Source organism: Bombyx mandarina, chromosome 11, assembly GCF_030267445.1.
Source record: "Bombyx mandarina strain Sakado chromosome 11, ASM3026744v2".
NCBI lineage: Eukaryota > Metazoa > Arthropoda > Insecta > Lepidoptera > Bombycidae > Bombyx > Bombyx mandarina.
Genome location: NC_143218.1, coordinates 12,383,354 through 12,402,153, shown reverse-complemented (window position 1 = coordinate 12,402,153; position 18,800 = coordinate 12,383,354). Strand labels below are relative to the sequence as shown.

Below are 18,800 nucleotides of genomic sequence, written 5' to 3'. Positions count from 1 at the left end.
ATTACACCTCCACCAAAAACTGTGTCCAATTGATGCATGATATGATGACTTCATTCATTATTCAAATATAAATTACACAACGTGTCATATCAATCCAAGATAAATGCGGTTTGATTAAGCGGCGATGAAATCCGTATGGAAGAAATGTTTTGGCGAATCGAGTTTTGTTAAAAAAAACAAAAAATCTATACGTATTAATACTTACTTGACACAAAGGACTTTAAAATCGTGAATAAAAACCCGTACATTTAATGTATTGCCATTACAAGTGTTGGTATAGGGTATTGTGAGTTCAGACGGGTATATAGCACCACTGTTTCGACCACAAAGCAGTCATGCATTCTTTTTTGAATGATAGGATGTCCCAAAAACAGTGAGAACTGAGATTTCAGCTTCATATAACAAGTTAAGTTCAGTTGAGTGCATTCACAGTTTAATTCATATCAATATGTTCCTATAAACTAGCTGTTAAAGTGACTACAAAAACTTATTACAGAAATTTGGTTTAATAACACACACTGCGTTGTAAGGTCAAATTAATTCAAAAACCCTTATTGGCTTCAAAATTATTACTAATCGTTGACAAAAAGCAGCACCCAGCGTTGCGTTTTTAAATTTATGTAGAAAAAAATGCACGCACCGACTGTAATAAAAAAAATCTCAATACACTTGGAATTTATATGTGGGCTAAGCTCATACAGCAGGGAATGTAAAAAGAAATATCAGGCTTCGCCTACATAAGCTGGCGAAGGTTTGAAAATCAAAATTCTCAGAACCTGTACTCTGAAAAATATTTGGAGTCTAGCTTGACTTTGTAATACCGCTTATATATTTTTTTGTACTCGAATAATTTTCCAAATATCATTATTAAATAAATTACATTAAATTGACTTAATAATAACTATTTAAATTAGTCGTATGAGTAGGTTCATTGACTGCGGAAAGAATTCTTGCCGTAAATATGTTTTAAAAAGGCGATTTAATAAATACATAATTATATATTTATGAATTAAACCAGGTGTTGATCGCACAAAACATAAATATCCATTTTATTCGCTCACCTTTATCAACGACCTGTATCAAAGTGAATGTCAGAGTTCGTAATTTTACGAGTATCTCACTGACACGCTTATTTCACGTGTCACATTTGTTTTGACCCAATTAAAGTATACGCAACAGCTTATATTAGTGTTTACTTAGAATCTAACATTTGAATAAATTTTGTAGCGACGAAAATTGAGTGAAATCGACTTCTAGACCAATGTCGAATCTATTAAAGGGTTTAGTGAGAAATGTAAAATCGAGTACGTAAATAATACGTCTGAACAATAGTTCAGAACGTTTATATGGGTCTGCAATTTAAACTTGTGTTAGGGATTCAGAGGGTATTTTCTATCTTTTTAATATATACGTGATCATACAAAACAGTTCGAACTCTGTTTAACATGAGACACATGTATTTTTAAGAAAAAAAATCATTTCACTGCTTTCAGCTTTTTTTTTTATTCCTACTTAGCTAAGAGCCTTGAGAGGCTATGTCAGCGCAACCTTAACTAGTTGGTGAGCTCACGGGGCTCAAACCAGACGACGTTGCTAACACAAAGCCTAGCAATAGCCGTGCTTCGCAGAATCTACCACCGGATCGGAAACGCGACCCACTGAGAAGATCCGGTGAGAACTCAATGGGCTGTGTCTGAGGGTTGATTTACTCGTCGAGCCCTTCGTCGCAAACGACGGGTTCGACGAGAACGATGACCGGTGCTTGAGGTACCTTAAAGCACCGTTAGTGGATCGGGAGGATCCGAAATGACGTGTTTGGTGTGACGTCGATTGCTTTCCATTCTGTCCGCAGGATCGGGAATGTAGTTACCGGCGGCCACGATGAGAGGGCTCTCGTGTCGTGCCGCTTTATCGAAGTGGTGCATTCAGCGATTCCGATCCGTTGTTAGATTCAGCGAAGCACTGCTCTTGCTAGGTCTAGAAAGTTCTTTCAGGTTGAGTCGGGGGCTCAAGTTCATGTCCGCGCGTAGATAGAATAGCTCCTTTTTGCTACCAACGATTAAATAACGAAAAATTTTTTTTTTAATTTTCTGCATTTTTTGAAACAGTAAAAAACATCAGTTCCTGCGCTTACTTGTGTGGTATCATAATATGACATAGATAATTATAATCATAATGTCATTTCTATGTAAAGCTTATTGTTTCAATGTTGATATCTACATTACTCTTTTGTATACAGCGGAAATAATACATTCAAGTTTAATACTTCGTTAGACATGGGTTTTCATCTAAATATAAAGGTTTTTCATTTATAAGACAAAAACTCTTTTGAAATTAAGAAGCTCAGTGAATTCGGAAACATCAGATTATAACTGATATCTATCATTTATCTGGTATATGATAATTCATAACCATCGAGATATTATGAATGTGTGGCGTCTTCTCTATTTAATATAATCTCGATGTTCATAACAGAGTATTATCGTATAGTGTAATAATATGTAATACAGGATTAATATTTATATGTCGTGAATAGTACATATATATCCGATATAGTACAAAATAAATATTTGTGTATTGAATCTGTACCGAAAGCTATCGAATGTAAGATGAAAATATTAAGTAGGTACCAGATATTAGTGTAATATAAGATCGACTACTAGAAACGGATTATGGATAAATTACTTCTTAAAATAAAGGCATGTTAACAAAATTTGTTAGTCATCAATTTTAATCGTTCCCGTTGAATATTAATATAATATAATTCAACACTGATATAATATAAATCGTAATGCGTTACCGAATACTCAACATTCTCACTATGAAGTCAATTTCATACTGTTGACAGCTTATTATACAAGAAGTTACAACATTGTTCTGAAAACCTTCTGTCAGTTCTATCATGTAATATGTATAACATATTTATTTAACACGAATGTAATTTCATCTCTACCAGATACGCTCATTTGGTATGTTTTACGGCATTTGTTATTTTTTTGATTATACTAATTATTATTAAAATATTTTATTATTATTTCTTGGATGGGTGGATGACCTCACAGCCCACCTGGTGTTAAGTGGTTACTGGAGCCCATAGACATCTACAACGTAAATGCGCCACCCGCCTTGAGATATAAGTTCTAAGGTCTTAGTATAGTGACAACGGCTGCCCCACCCTTCGAACCGAAACGCATTACTGCTTCACGGCAGATATAGTCGGGATGGTGGTACAAGAGGTCCTTCAGAGGATTCATGATGGAATTACTGCTGTGGTTTGATTTAAAAGTTTGGTAGTTTGCTTAAAATTAGCATGCTCAATCTTAGTTTTTGATTGACAAACTCAGCACAATGTTCATAGAAAGAAAACGATCAGATATTTGCAATGTAAAATTTTATTCAAATCATTTAGCAGTTTCAGATTCAGTTGTCAGGGCGGGGAAGGTTTTCAACGGACGTAATAAGAAGAGTAAGCGTAGGGGTAGGCGGCGTATGGAGAGGGGTACGCAACTGGGGCGTATGCTGAATACGCAGAATATCCGTAGGCAGGGGCGGCGGCGTAGGTCAGCACTGGCTCAGGCTTGGGGTTGGGGCTGGCGAAAGCCACGGCCACCAACAGAGCAAAGAGGGTGAACTAGAAAATAATAAAGATAATTCATTAGTTTTATGATTAAAATTAGATTTTTTTTATTTTGCTAAGGTTTTCGCGAGTCGCAGACAACATCAATAACACTTTTAAGGTATAACCCAGACATTTTTTGTTTGTTTTCGATTACTTTCAACCTTCATTCACAATTGCTTCGAATATTTTACTGATTTACTTGTTTCTAGTATTAGGGAAAGAGGACGTCAAAGATCCGAATTGGATAGCTATTTTTGCAGAGAAACACATATGCTTTTCAACTAGAAGGGTAGGATTGCCGTTTTTTATGCAATCCATTTCTTATGTCTCAATGTCTTCTTATATATCTGGGATGTGTACACCGGTATATGGTAGTAGCATCAACCGATATGATTATAGAAAGCCTCTTATGCGTTAGGCCACGACGACTTCACGGATAAATGTCAACGTCAAAAGTTATTAAAGGAAAATTATTCATCGACGGTTATGACGTGAAAGGATTTCGTCTAACAGCATGATATATTCCAAGATATCTTATCGTTTACGCTTTACAATTCAGAGAAATAAACAAAAACTACCAGTTTCACAACAATATAACACAGAAAAAAATTTTACGTCACTCTTTGAATGCTATTGTTATTTCAAATATTCACGTTTCAAATAAATTCAATAAGCCTAATCTCTTTCAAAACCATAACATGCAAGCCAAATTGAACCGAACCGTAAAGCATGTGGACCGCTTTTGTTTTCAAAATATTTTAAAACGTTGCAACTGCTCCGTCACACTTTACAAGCCGAAAATTTTGCACACTTAATGCTAAACTAGATGATGACCGAGCTTTGCTCTTTTTTTTTTTGATAACGCCATCTTGTTGTGTATTTAAAGCGGTTAGTTGCCCTCAATTAAGAAAAATAGTATTATTATTCGCCAATAGATGTCGGGAAGAGTTGATTATTGAAAACACGAATAAAACAACATTTTCTGAAAATAAATCGTAGCTAGATCGATTTATCGCTCCCGAAATCCCCTGTATACTAAATTTTATGAAAATCGTTGGAGCCGTTTCCGAGATTCAGATTATATATATATTAATATACAAGAATTGCTCGTTTAAAGGTATAAGATTTGTTTTCGTCCACATACGATGAGCCTAATAGTAGGAGAGTAAATGTATATTTTACAAAATCTCGCTTAACGAACAGCGACAATTTAGGACGTACATACATAACTATGATTTTGAACGTAAGCTCTACTCAAGAAAGAGGTAGTAGTACATTAAAAAGTCTGGCGGAAACATCTTGATTATCTTTAATTTTATAGCCTTTTTTTCTCCTACCTATTCGCTGGTAGCCTAAGAGGCTGTCCCAGCTACACCCAGGCCAGGGAGCAGGTGACATTGTGTAGACTATTGGAATATGTCATTAGCGGGATTCAGGTTTTTGTGGGATTTCTTCTATTCCATAATAAGAACCACTAAATTCTATGTGAAATACAGAATGAAAATCGCCACTCCGTGGGTAAGTAGTATGCTTGAGAACAGTTATTGTAAATCGTCATAGGTTTTAAAATAGCACAGTAATGATAAATCAGAACAGACAGAATTTTTAAAAGGGAACGAAGTTTAATTTACAAAAATTTAATTAAATATTTTTGTTACTTACCAATTTGTAGAACATGTTGAAAGCGCAACTTGCAGGTTTTCCTTCAAGTGATATCCTTTGTAAAACAATTGCTGCTTATATACTAATTTGTCAGGCACAACCACGCCCAGTACACTGTCCTGTCGTACAGAACAAAAAGCGTCCTTGATCTTCAAGAGTAATGAATGGATTCAAAGTACTGAACGATGTGTATCGTGTAATCAACATCCGCATTAGGCGTCACCCATCATGTGTCCCCTAATCTTACAAGCCACTGTATAAATTAAGTTTTTGTGCACTTTTTGTTACAATTGTCGATTATGTGAATTGAATATCCAATAATAGATCGATTATGTGTTATTAAAACAGTTGTCTTATTTATTTCAAGACTTCAAACAGTAATTTAATGTTAGCAGAATTTAGCAATTTTTTGTTATTTTCAGACTGGTTAAAATCCTGGTATTGAATTTTTAATAACTTATTACTGGCTCTTAAGTCAACCTTTTTGAGGTTCAAGACTGGACTATTAACATTAAGTTTTTAACAACAAAATTCCAATTTTTCTTTTTCGAAGGGTTCACCTTTGGCAATAAATTCCATACCACAGGGTATGGAATTTCGATTGTTCGCTACAGGTGCAAAGTTTTTTTTAATTTCGAAGGGTAATATCTAAATCCAAAACATCTAATTTTGACAATAAAAATCTTTTTTTTTTTTGACAATATAATAAAGTAAGCAGTCTATTAATGTGACATGAATCCAAAACAGTGATCGCAATTTAAAATTTGATTCACCTATTTTCGATAATAGTATTCTAAGCACACGTTTTGGACAACAGCCAAGGAATTCATAAATCAAATAACATTTTAAAAGTACAATTTATTTCAAACCCAAAATAAAAAACATATCAAATAAGAAAACCGATTCATGATTCGTACCTGTTGAATCTTATCTGCAAGCATTCACAAAATGGTAGTTGACGGTGAGAAAAAAATCCACTTAAAAACGAAGACGTTTTGTAAATCGAAAGTAATCCACGAAAATTATTAATCAATATTTCAAATGATATAAACAGTAGAATCATAATGTTTTTTAGAATATTTTTATTGAATTTATAACAGAGGTGCTTAAGAAAATATTAATTAGTATCCGTAGCCGTAGCCGAGATTGTATGGAGAGGCTGCATAGCCACCGTATGATCCATAGGCCAGGGGACTGTATCCGGGATAACCGACGTAGCCTGGATACGTATATCCGTAGTTGTTGTAGCCGTAACCAGAGTAGATCTGTTGAGGTCTTGCCAGAGCTACAAAGAAGACGGCGAACAGAATGAACTGTAATCAAAAGAACATTAAAATCAGTTTATTAAAACAATATCATATTTATTCGCAACTCAAACTATTATACCTATATATAAGTATATGTACGTACGCTCGGACCGGCCAATTTAGTCGGGCGCTCGTATATGCGATAGCATTTTGTTCTAGATTCATTCTAGACGTCAGTACGACGTGATAACTGTTATATAGTTACACATTATAACCCTACAAAGTAGAGCACGTGCATGTTTTGCTGCAGCAGAAATATTTCTGCACCTAACATCTCAATGTATACTAGCTTCCTACTAATAAAGTATGCTCAAAGTTAATTCTCTCAATATTTTATTCGCTTGACTACAAAAATTTATAGTATTTAAAAATATACGGCTATTTAAAAACGTACGAATTTAAGTGTCCAAAGTCTACATGTGGCCCGTAAAATTGAATTTTAATTTTTCGAATTCCTTTACGTTAAAGCTTGAGAACTTATAAGTCCGTAAGGTTTTTTGTGTAAGTACCCAAAACCGAGATATATATGAACTGCTTTAAATAGCTAAGAAGCTGAATATTCTTGAACTTTAAACAAATTTCAATCGCGCTACTCCGCGTGGTTGATAAATATAAAAAATTTAAACATATACATCCTCGGGCTAACTATTGATTAATAATATTATAATACTTTACAAGCTCTGTCAGACAGACTGAACTTAGCCCGTGCCTTGAAGCAATCTCATCACTCCACAAAATACCTATGCAGTTACAATTTTATTATACAAAGTCACAATTTTTAACCACTCTACATAATAATATGTACATACATATAAAGGAAATAAAACTATTTTTGTTCTATTTTCTTGTTTGCTGGATTTATCAAGTATAAATCACCCAATTAATTTTGAAGTTATTATTTTTATTAAAACAGCTGTAATTATTAATCGACTATTTATTTAGCCAAAACGACAGAAATCATAAGTAGAGATCGGTATAAGTATAACGGCCGTCTGGTGTAGTGGTAAGTGACATGGTCACTGCACAAGGGGGTCGCGGGTTCGAATCCCGCCAAGGGAAGATATTTGTATGATAAATATAAATGTCTTTTATGTTATGGATGTAAATATATGTATGTGTATAATAAAAATCTTACATTTATATCCGTTATCCGGTACCTGTAACACAAGTTCTTTACGAACTTATCACGGGACCAGTTAACGTGGCGTGATTGTTAGTAAAAATATTTAAAGCTTAACAATTTAAAGATCAAAACAATTAAGTCCAATCGAGACAATTTAATGCAAGCAATTAAATTAGCTAATGATTAAATAGAAACAACTAAGCTGTTTATCCAAACAATGTCTCTACTGATGGTTCCAATTCAAAACGTAACCTTGTTTTTTATACTGCAACTTAATCGCACAACACGATCAGATATCTATTATAATATTACATAAATCGTAGCGTATTTGTTTATAATTGATCATTATCTGTTTCGGGTCGTGTATCATCGTATTGTATTTCTTTTTACGAATCGGCAATTTCAACATTCTGTCCGCTTGTAATAGCAAACAATCCATTACTACCGAACATTTGTAGCGTTAATTTGTCATATAGCATATTTACAAATGTATATTCCTCACGTTATGTACAAAAACATAGAATTGAATATATTTAACATGACAATAGATCCTCATCGTACGTCAAAGATATTAAGAATTCTATTTTAAGAACGTATATTTTGATCATATTTTTTTTTATTATTGCTTAAATGGGTGGACGAGCTCACAGCCCACCTGGTGTTAAGTGGTTACTGGAGCCCATAGACATCTAGAACGTAAATGCGCCACCCACCTTGAGACATAAGTTCTAATGTCTCACTACAGTTACAACGGCTGCCCTGCCCTTCAAACCGAAACGCATTACTGCTTCACGGCAGAAATACGCAGGGTGGTGGCACCTACCCGCGCGGACTCACAAGAGGTCCTACCACCAGTAGAACAAGAGGTCCTACCACCAGTAGAACAAGAGGTCCTACCACCAGTAGAACAAGAGGTCCTACCACCAGTAGAACAAGAGGTCCTACCACCAGTAGAACAAGAGGTCCTACCACCAGTACAACAAGAAGTCCTACCACCAGTAGTAAATGCTATGATTGATCTGTTTGTACTCTTCATTCCGTCCACGCGGGTAGATACCACCGCCCTGCCTATTTCTGCCGTGAAGCAGTAATGCGTTTCGGTTTGAAGGGTGGGGGAGCCGTTGTAACTATACTTGAGACCTTAGAACTTATATCTCAAGGTGGGTGGCGCATTTACGTTGGACATGTCTCTGGGCTCCGGTAACCACTTAACACCAGGTGAGCTGTGAGCTCGTCCACCCATCTAAGCAATAAAAAAATAAATAATAATAAAAAAATCGAAGTGTTCCAAAAGATGAAGAAATGTTTATACTTTTTTACTAGTTAGGCATTTTAAGCAAATTCTCGACTTAGTCCAACGCGTTGTAAATTCAATAGATATTACGAGTATAAAGCGGAGAATAATGTATCATTTTCCTTAAACGACAATTATGACTTGAATAGCGCTTTTTCGGAAAGCTTCAGTTTTTGGTAAAATACCTTATTTGTTAGAAAAAGCCTAATCTTGATCGCAATTGGAAATTCACTTTTGGAAACTTAAAAAAGCTTGCCTGCTATTCTCTATTTATCCTACAACATTAAAACCTCCAAGTACTGAAGGGTATGTGTTTACAAAACTTACAACTAACAAACATAATTATCAAAATATGTATATTCATTAAAGTTTGAGACGCTTGAAGTTCTGTATGTTTTGTTTGAATCGTGATACCAAACAAACTAGCCATAAACTTGGAGTATTATAACTACTAACTAATGTTTATGTATTCCGATAAATAACTAAGCTTAATACGATACGGGTCTGTTAAAACGAATGTTTAAATTTTTAAAATTCTCTTATCGATCACTTCTTAATCGAATACTCAGACATGAAACAATATAATTATCTCTCGCTGTAAGATACATTCGTATAGAAATCAAAGTAAAAAACAAGCATTTTTTTCTCGATTATTCAAGTACTTACCAGTTTCGCGAACATTTTGAGCAGTTTTCAAAGTTGACTGATGATCTAGGACACCGGCGCGTGACGACTTAAAAAAAAATCTGTTGTTAATTTTATATTTCCATCGGCATTTATAGGCCGTAGGAGTCCTTGGAGCCTCAGAAACAATAACGAAAAACATATAGTGTTATATTTGTATGTATATACTTAACTCAGTTGGGAATCTATGTAAATTATGAACACATCACACACAAGCGTACTGGAGACGTGTGCCACATAAATAATTACCTCTTTGTTTCATCTTTAAAAAAACTAAAGCGTCTTAAAACTTGACAAGAATAATGCACTTATTGACTTTATTATCAGGACTATAGCTGTGTGCATACTTGAAAGGGAAGTCATTTAAAAACGATCAAATGTAATGCTAGCATTAGACACACATTTTTTTTTCAGTTAAGACATCATTACTTTTGCCAAATATATCGCTTGGGTGACTATGTGATGTAAAACCGTGTATTGTGAGTTACAATGCACATCCATTTAAGGCCAGGCAGGATATAGTGAATCTATTGGAAGAGATCGTTGAACTTTTCACACGCCCTTGTTTATGACTCTGTCGTCCAAAACAAAATAGATCATGTCTTATAAAAATCAAGGTTACAATTTTAATATAAAAGCTAGTTGTAAGTGAAGCTCTGTATGATTCAGTACTTGTACTTACTCGAAACAAACAACATGTTCAACAAATTCGTAAGTCAATTAGAAAATATGTATTATAAACAAATCGTATGCAAGAAATTTTGTGTAGCCCATAACAATAAAGCAGTTTTCACTTTTCGTTCTGCAACAAACAAATGGACTTAAAAAATAAGCTTACTACTAACGATTCAATAACAATTATTGTCGCAAATAACTTTGCAGCTGATGAACATTAAGGCTGATACATTAATTAGGCGTTTAAATAAGAACAAAACAACAACCCTGATGGTAATAATTTCAAACTAATTATTTTTTCTTTGACGTGATAACGTCTGATAAATCGATGAACACGGCTACATGCACGAAAAAGTGTCACGTTCCGCCTTATCCTAAGCGTACAAGCGAGAATGCGGGACAAGCGATAGAGAGGCACGATCGGCCCAAGTGTTAATTTATCGATAAAATTGTAATTTACAATTAACTCCTTCCTTATATTATTCAAAATAATGATAATTCAGTGATAATAATTCAATACATTCGATCAGTAATTCAGTAATTTTCATTATTTTATTCAATAATTTTCATTAATATTCATTAAATTACATTTCATTCAATAATTCAATTCAATTCATTCATTCGTGTAAAAATCAAACCCGCAAAATTATAATTTGCGTAATTACTGGTGGTAGGACCCTTTTGTCCGCACAGGTAGGTACCACCACCCCGCCTATTTCTACCGTGAAGCAGCGATGCGTTTCGGTTTGACGGGTGTTGTAACTATACTGAGACCTTAGAACTTATATCTCAAGGTGGGTGGCGGCATTTACGTTGTAGATGTCTATGGGCTCCAGTAATCACTTAACACCAGGTGGGTAGTGAGCTCGTCCACTTACCTCAGCAATAAATAAAAAAATAAACATTCAATTCATAAAAGTATGCAATATTTCATCATTTTTTGTTTATGACGCCATGACGTACAACTATCGTCCGTGAACGGACTTTACAAACAACTTTTTTTTTCCAGTTCGTTTTCTTCGCTCTGTTGGCCGTGTCTCTGGCCGCTCCAAGCCCTAAGGCAGCCCCAGAACCAGCACCGCAACTTCTTCCATACACAGGCCTGGACTACGTCTATACACCCGGCTTAGTACCTCCTGTGATATCTCCATACGCTTCTCCGGCTGCTGTCCCCATCACCTACTCTGCGCTGCCATCGGCAACTTATTACGTTCGTTAAAATAAAATAATTTCGCGCCATCTCTAAAAATGATTTATGTACTTTTCTGGATTTTGCATTAAATTTCAACCATATTCAAATGTAAGCCTCATTTTTGTTTCACTAATCCTAAATTAGCTAATGAAAGAATTGAAATGAATTGATAAAAACATTTACCCAATTGGACATTTTTTCAGATATAATCAATATTTTTCTAACATATCATTAGTAAAATTATCAAATATTCTTATATACCTATACCTAGTACTTTGCAAATACGTCTAAGTAAATAAGCTTGGAGAGGGAAGTCAAGAGAAGGATCCAACTGGGCTGGGCGGCGTTCGGCAAACTGCGTGGAGTCTTTTCATCGCACATACCACAGTGCCTGAAAACGAAAGTTTTTAACCAGTGCGTCCTACCGGTAATGACTTACGGAGCCGAAACGTGGACACTCACAGTACGGTTGGTCCGTCAGCTCAAAGTCGCTCAGCGAGCCTTGGAACGAGCCATGCTCGGAGTTTCTCTGAAGGATAAAATCCGTAATGAGATTATTCGACAGAGAACTAAAGTCATCGACATAGATCAAAGAGCCAGCAAGCTGACGTGGCAGTGGGCTGGCCATATATGCCGTAGAACTGACTATCGCTGGAGCAGAGGGGTTCTCGAGTGGAGACCGCGCAGCGGAAGACGTAACCTGGGACGCCCCCTGGCTAGATGGTGTGATGACCTCCGCACGGCGGCCGGCAAGAAGTGGATGAGGAGAGTCGCAGACCGGGCTCAGTGGTGTGGATTGGGAGAGGCCTATGTCCAGCAGTGGACGACTGTGGGCTGTTGATGATGATGATGATGAAATAAGGTTAAGAATGGTGATCAATGTAACGTATGGTACTAAGCATGCAACACACAAAACAACCCAATCCTTTAGCAATGATTATCATAAACCAAATAATTGTGTGGTCTACATAATGCCTTCTGTATAATTATTTAATATAACATTGCCCATAACATTAAGCGATTAAAACCTTTAAATCGCTGACTATAACATAATATCATCTAGCCAGATATCCATCTCAAGTTCGGTTGCCGACACAACTGTGATGAACAAACCTGTAACGAGTTACTATTCTGTACATATAAGTGAAATACTGCTCAATCATCACAAGATTTCTGAAACAGTCCATCTGATACACTTTGAATTTGACACACATACCGCTTTTCATAGCATATTTTCCTACCTAATCCTTGGTAGCCTATATATACTCTAGGGGGAGGGTGACGGGAGAGACGTGCTCCGCACTAAAAGCTTCACTTTCCCCCTTTTGCCTTGTCATGAGCTCTGTCTCATGCGAGGTTTGGATGCTGGTTGTTGAGCGACAGGAGGTTTTAGTCGGTTCGACTCCGACATGCCCCGCCCTCCATCCCCAGTGAAGGGCGGAAGTCCGGCGATTTCCTCCTGACAAAAAAAAAGCCTATATATACTCTCCTTAGCCGTTTCGGTCACGGCGACCAACTTCAAACTCCGTTTCTAATTGTCACAGTGTTCTCGTGTGTGGCTAACATAACTGGTCTTATTCCTAAACGTTCGTGCACATTGCGGACAGGTGAACAAACCTTTATAATATTTGTAAGAGATAGCCGTACCACTACACCAGTAGGTCAGTTTATGGACTCAACTTCAGAACAATGCTAACATTAGCCCTAGCAAGAGCAGCGTTTTGCTGATACTACCACCGTATCGGAATCGCGACGCACTGAGAAGTTCCGTCGTTTACTGGTGGTAGGACCTTTTAAAAGTCCGCGCGGGTGGGTACCACCGCCCTGCCTATTTCTGCCGTGAAGCAGTAATGCGTTTCGGTTTGAAGGGTGGAGCAACCGTTGTAACTATACTTGAGATCTTAGAACTTATATCTCAAGGTGGGTGGCGCATTTACGTTGTATATGCCCATGGGCTCCAGTAACCACTTAACACTAGGTGGGCTGTGAGCTCGTCCACCCACCTGAGCAATAATAATAAAAAAAAAAAAAAAAAAAAAAAAAAAAAAAAAAAAAAAAAAAAAAAAAAAAAAAAAAAAAAAAATTACTCAGCTCAGTGGGAACATAATTTATATAAATCTCACCCGGAATCGATTTGCCATCACCCACATAGCACCTTGCATACGTATAAGCAAAGTGCCATGCTAACTATTGTGCTGGTAGTTTATGAACCAAGAAGTGACGAAGGCAACTTTTTATATGTGACGAAGGCAACTTTTTATCCTAAAAAACAAATGTCTTTTATTCTTTCTGAAAAACAAATTTAATGCGAGTAAAACCACAGACCACATTTAGAAACGCTAGTACACACGTTTTTAAAATTATTAATTTAAAAAAATTCATGTTGGTTTCTATATTACCTACACATTAATAGTCATGTTGAAATTAGCTGATCCCGAAATCAAACCAAAATTCGGTTTTGTAGGCTGTTTTTTTGTGTATGTGAATTCGTTGCCAGTAGATAATAAATAAAGGAAACATATTTAAAAAAAGGTAATGTATTTAGATATGCTTTGGGGTACTGCGTCAAACTCAAATATTGAAATCCTTCAAAGATTTCAATCAAAAACGCTCAGGATGATAGTGAACGCACCATGGTATGTTACAAATGAAAGAATCAATTATGATCTTGCCATAAGAAAAGTCAAAGATGAAGTAATCCATCGAGCTAAAGCCTATTGTGTAAGATTGGAAGTCCATCCAAATAACCTTGCCAAGCATTTAATGGACAACCAAATTACTACAAGAAGACTCAGAAGAAGAGTGCCTCAAGATCTACTAGATCTACTGTAGATTAATTGGTATGGACATGTCAATGGACATTGTGCATACACTGCCGAAATTGTTTTTCTCAAAACTACGGTTGAATGTCTTACGACAGTTTACTGTATAGAATAAGAAAAAAAAATTAAAAAATAAAATAATTTAGCTATACAACTCGACCAAGCTAAGTTTGCACCTCGCTGGAATGCGGCGGTCCGCCCGCTTCCCCGCTCACCTTCCCGCGATCGCCCTGTCGCGTCTGTACGGTTAGCATCTTTGTCGCCGACACGTATCATACGAGTTTTTGTCTCCCTATACATTGAATTTTAAATTTTTAACTGTTCTTTTTAGGTTTTTTGTTGAAGTTACTTATATTATTGAACTATTTTTATTAAGTTTTTGTTTAACAGTTGTTACTGAACGCTTAACGTTCATTTTTTTTTACTTCGAGAGGATTGTTGTGGGTAACATGAAAGGAAAGGTGATACACAGTGAAGGGAGAAACATAATCCTGAAAAAGAAACATAAAAGAAAATTATTGCTAAGCAATTGGGATACAAATTTAAAAAGTGCAAGAACGCCCAGGTGGTCTTAATACAAAAACCTACCTATGTATAATATACTAGCGACCCGCCCTCGCTTCGCTTCGGAAACATTAAAACACACATGAAACAAAAAAATAAAAATAAAAAAAGCAATTAAAAAAAGTAGCCTATGTTCATCAGGGACAATGTCGGCTTCTAATGGAAAAAGAATTTTTCAAATCGGTCCAGTAGTTTCGGAGCCTATTCGAAACAAACAAACAAATCTTTCCTCTTTATAATATTAGTATAGATTGTTAAAAACAATAAATGCAAAGTAAAATCTAACAAACATTTGTTTACATTTTTAAAGTCATAGCGAATCCTTTTTTCAGACCGTACCTAAGCGATAGTGTGACGTAATCGATGCGAGGTGCAAACTTAGCTTGGTCGAGCAGTACGTATTTCTTTAATTATTTTTTTCGGGCCGGGTGTCGAAACTCCTTTTAAGTCCCCGTGTTTAGGGGACGCTCGGGATAATTATGTGGGACATGACTACATGGCTATCTGCAGTTGTTGGATACGCATTTTTTCCCTATCATATTCAACAGCAAGATTATAATTAATTATAAACTTGCTATTAGGTTACAGCCCTCACAACTTACCATCCCCATGACCGTCACCATCCATTCACTCAAAACTGTATACGACTTTTTATCTTCTGCTCAAAACATATTGAAATTAACCAAAAAAATTACAATGTCGGTTATGAAATTGCATTTTTATCTTTGACTTCGTTCAGTTTTTATTAGAGTAGTGAACCAGGGTCTAGAAGTCCTGTAAGTTAATTACAGATGAACTGTTTAGACAGGTACGAATTTTGGATCAATCTATTTTTTTTAACTTAATGTTCACAACATTTTTTATTCTTGACGGGTAGATAGACATAGACAGATGAGATATAGATGAGCGAATAAGCGCAACGGCCCGTCTGGTCTCAAACAGCTTCCGAAATCCATAGACAACACTACGTTAATGGCGCCACCCACTTTGCATGCGGGGTATATACAGGAGCGGATGTCGGATCGACGAAGAGAGTGTAAGGGGAGTCCTTTTGATGGTAGGGTCCTAAACATCCTTGGGCCCGTGGTCCCCACATCTTCGCATCGTAGCCACAACGGTCGGCAATGACAGGTCCGTCCTATCTTCGCAGCGAGGACGCAGTGCTGCTCCATGAAAAGGGGACAGTATGTGAACTGGCACTCCTCATTCTTGCCTATTACCCATACATTTGTTTTAGATTTTGCGAATAATTAAAAGATGAATTTTTTTACATGCATAATGAAAAGAGACTATCCCTAAAACCAACACGGTGTAAACTACTACCTTGATGTGGGAGCATAACATAGGTCATTTACTAAGCAAATAAAAGTGTCGATTTTATAGCAATTTCATTGTTCGTGAACCGGCGTGTGACGCGCACCAGTTGGAGACGCCCACAGCTTACCACGAGGCCGCAGATCTCGCGCGTCACCTCGTCTTACATGTTTTACGGTCAGCCTCAGATTTGTATAGATACACTTTAGTTCCACGATACCGTGAGCACTTGAATCCAAATAAAATAAAATAAACTAAATGACGTTGGCTGTTTTGTTCACTACATGCGTGATAGATTATTGATAACAATAAATCGTGTTTTTATAAAATTTACATTTTATTCCATAGTATTTACGCCTACTTGTTTAATTATTTATTTTTTCACTTTTTTATACACCTTTGCATTCCACTGGAAAATGCTTGCAATGACAATGACGTCAAATTACCTTTTACCTGGCCCCAACAACACGAGCTTAAAAACATTTTGGCAAAACTTAAATGATAAATAAATAAATACACACTATGAACATTTAAATTATTTAAAATTTTTACTGCACTTTATTATAATATTTTCATGCAATACAACACATATGATATCAAAAAACTTCAGGATGGAACGAACAGTATTTTCACTAGCACTCATTTTTTTACTTTAACGATGTCTGAGAAAAACACCTGTTAAAAGCGAACTCTATAGTAAATCCAACCCTGTGATCGAGTTAATTAAATTTGAGCTTGTATTTATTCTATTCACCTGTGTCACGTGAACTACTAACGTTTGATTTCCCGGCGATGTAAACAGCACGTGTGCGCGTCAGAGCTCTGACCTGTATAATATATCAGAAGCAGAAGCATTAAAACTAATATTCTCAGTAATTTAGGCATCAGAGTCCTGAGCCACAAAATAACTAACGTATTTTTGCACCTATTTTTATGTAAAAATCGACGTAGGTACATATGGGTGTTGCCTATAGACTTCGAAACGTCTGGACCGATTTCAATGAAATTTTCAGAAAATCTTATGAGTATGAGTGGTCTAACGAGTTACTTTTTGAAGTCTGGTAACGATCGAATCAAAGTCCATCGGCCAGCAAAGCGGATTAGATTGGTTGTTAGTGAACTATGCCAAGTGATATAAATTTAAAGCACCTTTCTTGCCGGATTTTCTCAGCGGGTCTCTCTTCCGATCCGGTAGTAGATTCATTTGCGAAGCTACTCTTGAGTTGTGAGGTCTCCTTTGGAGGCGCTCGGGTGGCTGTTAGCAAATCCCACCCTTCCTGGCTGAGCGCTTGCTCGCTCACCTGCCCTGGTACGACTGGAAAGGCCTCCGGACCACCAGTAATCTTTCAAACATAAAAAAACAGAAATCTAAATAGGGCTATTTTTTAATTTCCGTGCTTAAAGTAAAATCAGTAGACTAATCAAAGTCACAGATCTCGCTCTTATCTTTAGTATACATTATAAACATTAGACATCCACTAAAATGTGAACTTTTGTATATACGGGTTATAACAGCTGGTCTGAAGAAAATATTTTAAACTACCATAGTGCTATTTTGTAAAAACACAATTGAAGCAGTATCGCATGCATAAACATTACGTATCAAATATTCATATACACATGTTAAGCAAACCGGGCACAACCAAGTCTTTAAAAATAAAAGATATAATATGTTTCATTTGTACAAAGGCATCTGAGGAAAACACTGACAACCCTAATCACGCAAATAACAGTTACAATACTCATTAAATACAAATTCATGTCCTATTTATTATACTAGTCCTATTTATTATACCTGTCCTATTCATTATACCTATTTAATTTTCGGTCCTGGGTCATTGTTAATCCAAATCCTATTACATGAGACATATCTATATTATACGCGAAGCAAAAACTTTGTACCCTTTTTTACGAAAATCGCGCGGACGGACGACTATGAAATTTCCCATACTTATAGAGAATATAGAGGAAGAGTGCAGAATGTTAATATTTTTTTTAATTATGCATAAAAAATACATTAAATCAATAAAAGAAACATTACACACACTACCATGTATTTGACAGACACACGCATGCATACTATTTGTTTATTGTCAAAATTATCTTATTGCTTATACGAGTAGTCTGTGGTCAAATTGAGAATAGATTAAATATTGTTTGTCTTTATTAATATTTGTCTAAAGTATACATAGTCTTAGCGGAATCTGTGATTAAAGAAGTACAATAGAATCATAATAATGTACAAAATTATAATTTCACTTAATTATAGTCCAATTTCGGCTACCGGGGGATCACTAGTTTCTTTAAATGTGTAGCGAAAAGCGTGTGTAATTTAGCTAGAAACTCTACCCGATGATATGCAGGCGAAGTAAAAAGTTCCCTTAGAAATAATAATAATAATATAATAATAATAATAATAATAATAATTTATTTATTTCTCTCTTAAAGGTACAAGGTACATACAAATTCAAATGGAAATAAATTAACCTTATAATTTATTTTGTAAGCCTTTGAAAGAGCTGAAGTCTGTACTAGGTTCAAAGA

General features: G+C 35.9%; 2 long non-coding RNA genes across 2 annotated transcripts; one reads left to right on the top strand and one right to left on the bottom strand.

Annotated features, from left to right (window-relative positions):
• Positions 1-3,374: 3,374 nt before the first annotated feature.
• On the bottom strand, positions 3,375-9,826 carry LOC114249603 (uncharacterized). Its single transcript, XR_016323783.1, has 3 exons — positions 9,672-9,826; positions 5,282-6,594; positions 3,375-3,631 (listed from the first exon to the last, which is right to left on the bottom strand). It is a non-coding gene; the product is annotated as an uncharacterized LOC114249603 (long non-coding RNA).
• A 429-nt stretch (positions 9,827-10,255) lies between these two features.
• On the top strand, positions 10,256-11,674 carry LOC149502040 (uncharacterized). Its single transcript, XR_016323782.1, has 2 exons — positions 10,256-10,400; positions 11,374-11,674. It is a non-coding gene; the product is annotated as an uncharacterized LOC149502040 (long non-coding RNA).
• The last annotated feature ends 7,126 nt before the right edge of the window (positions 11,675-18,800 follow it).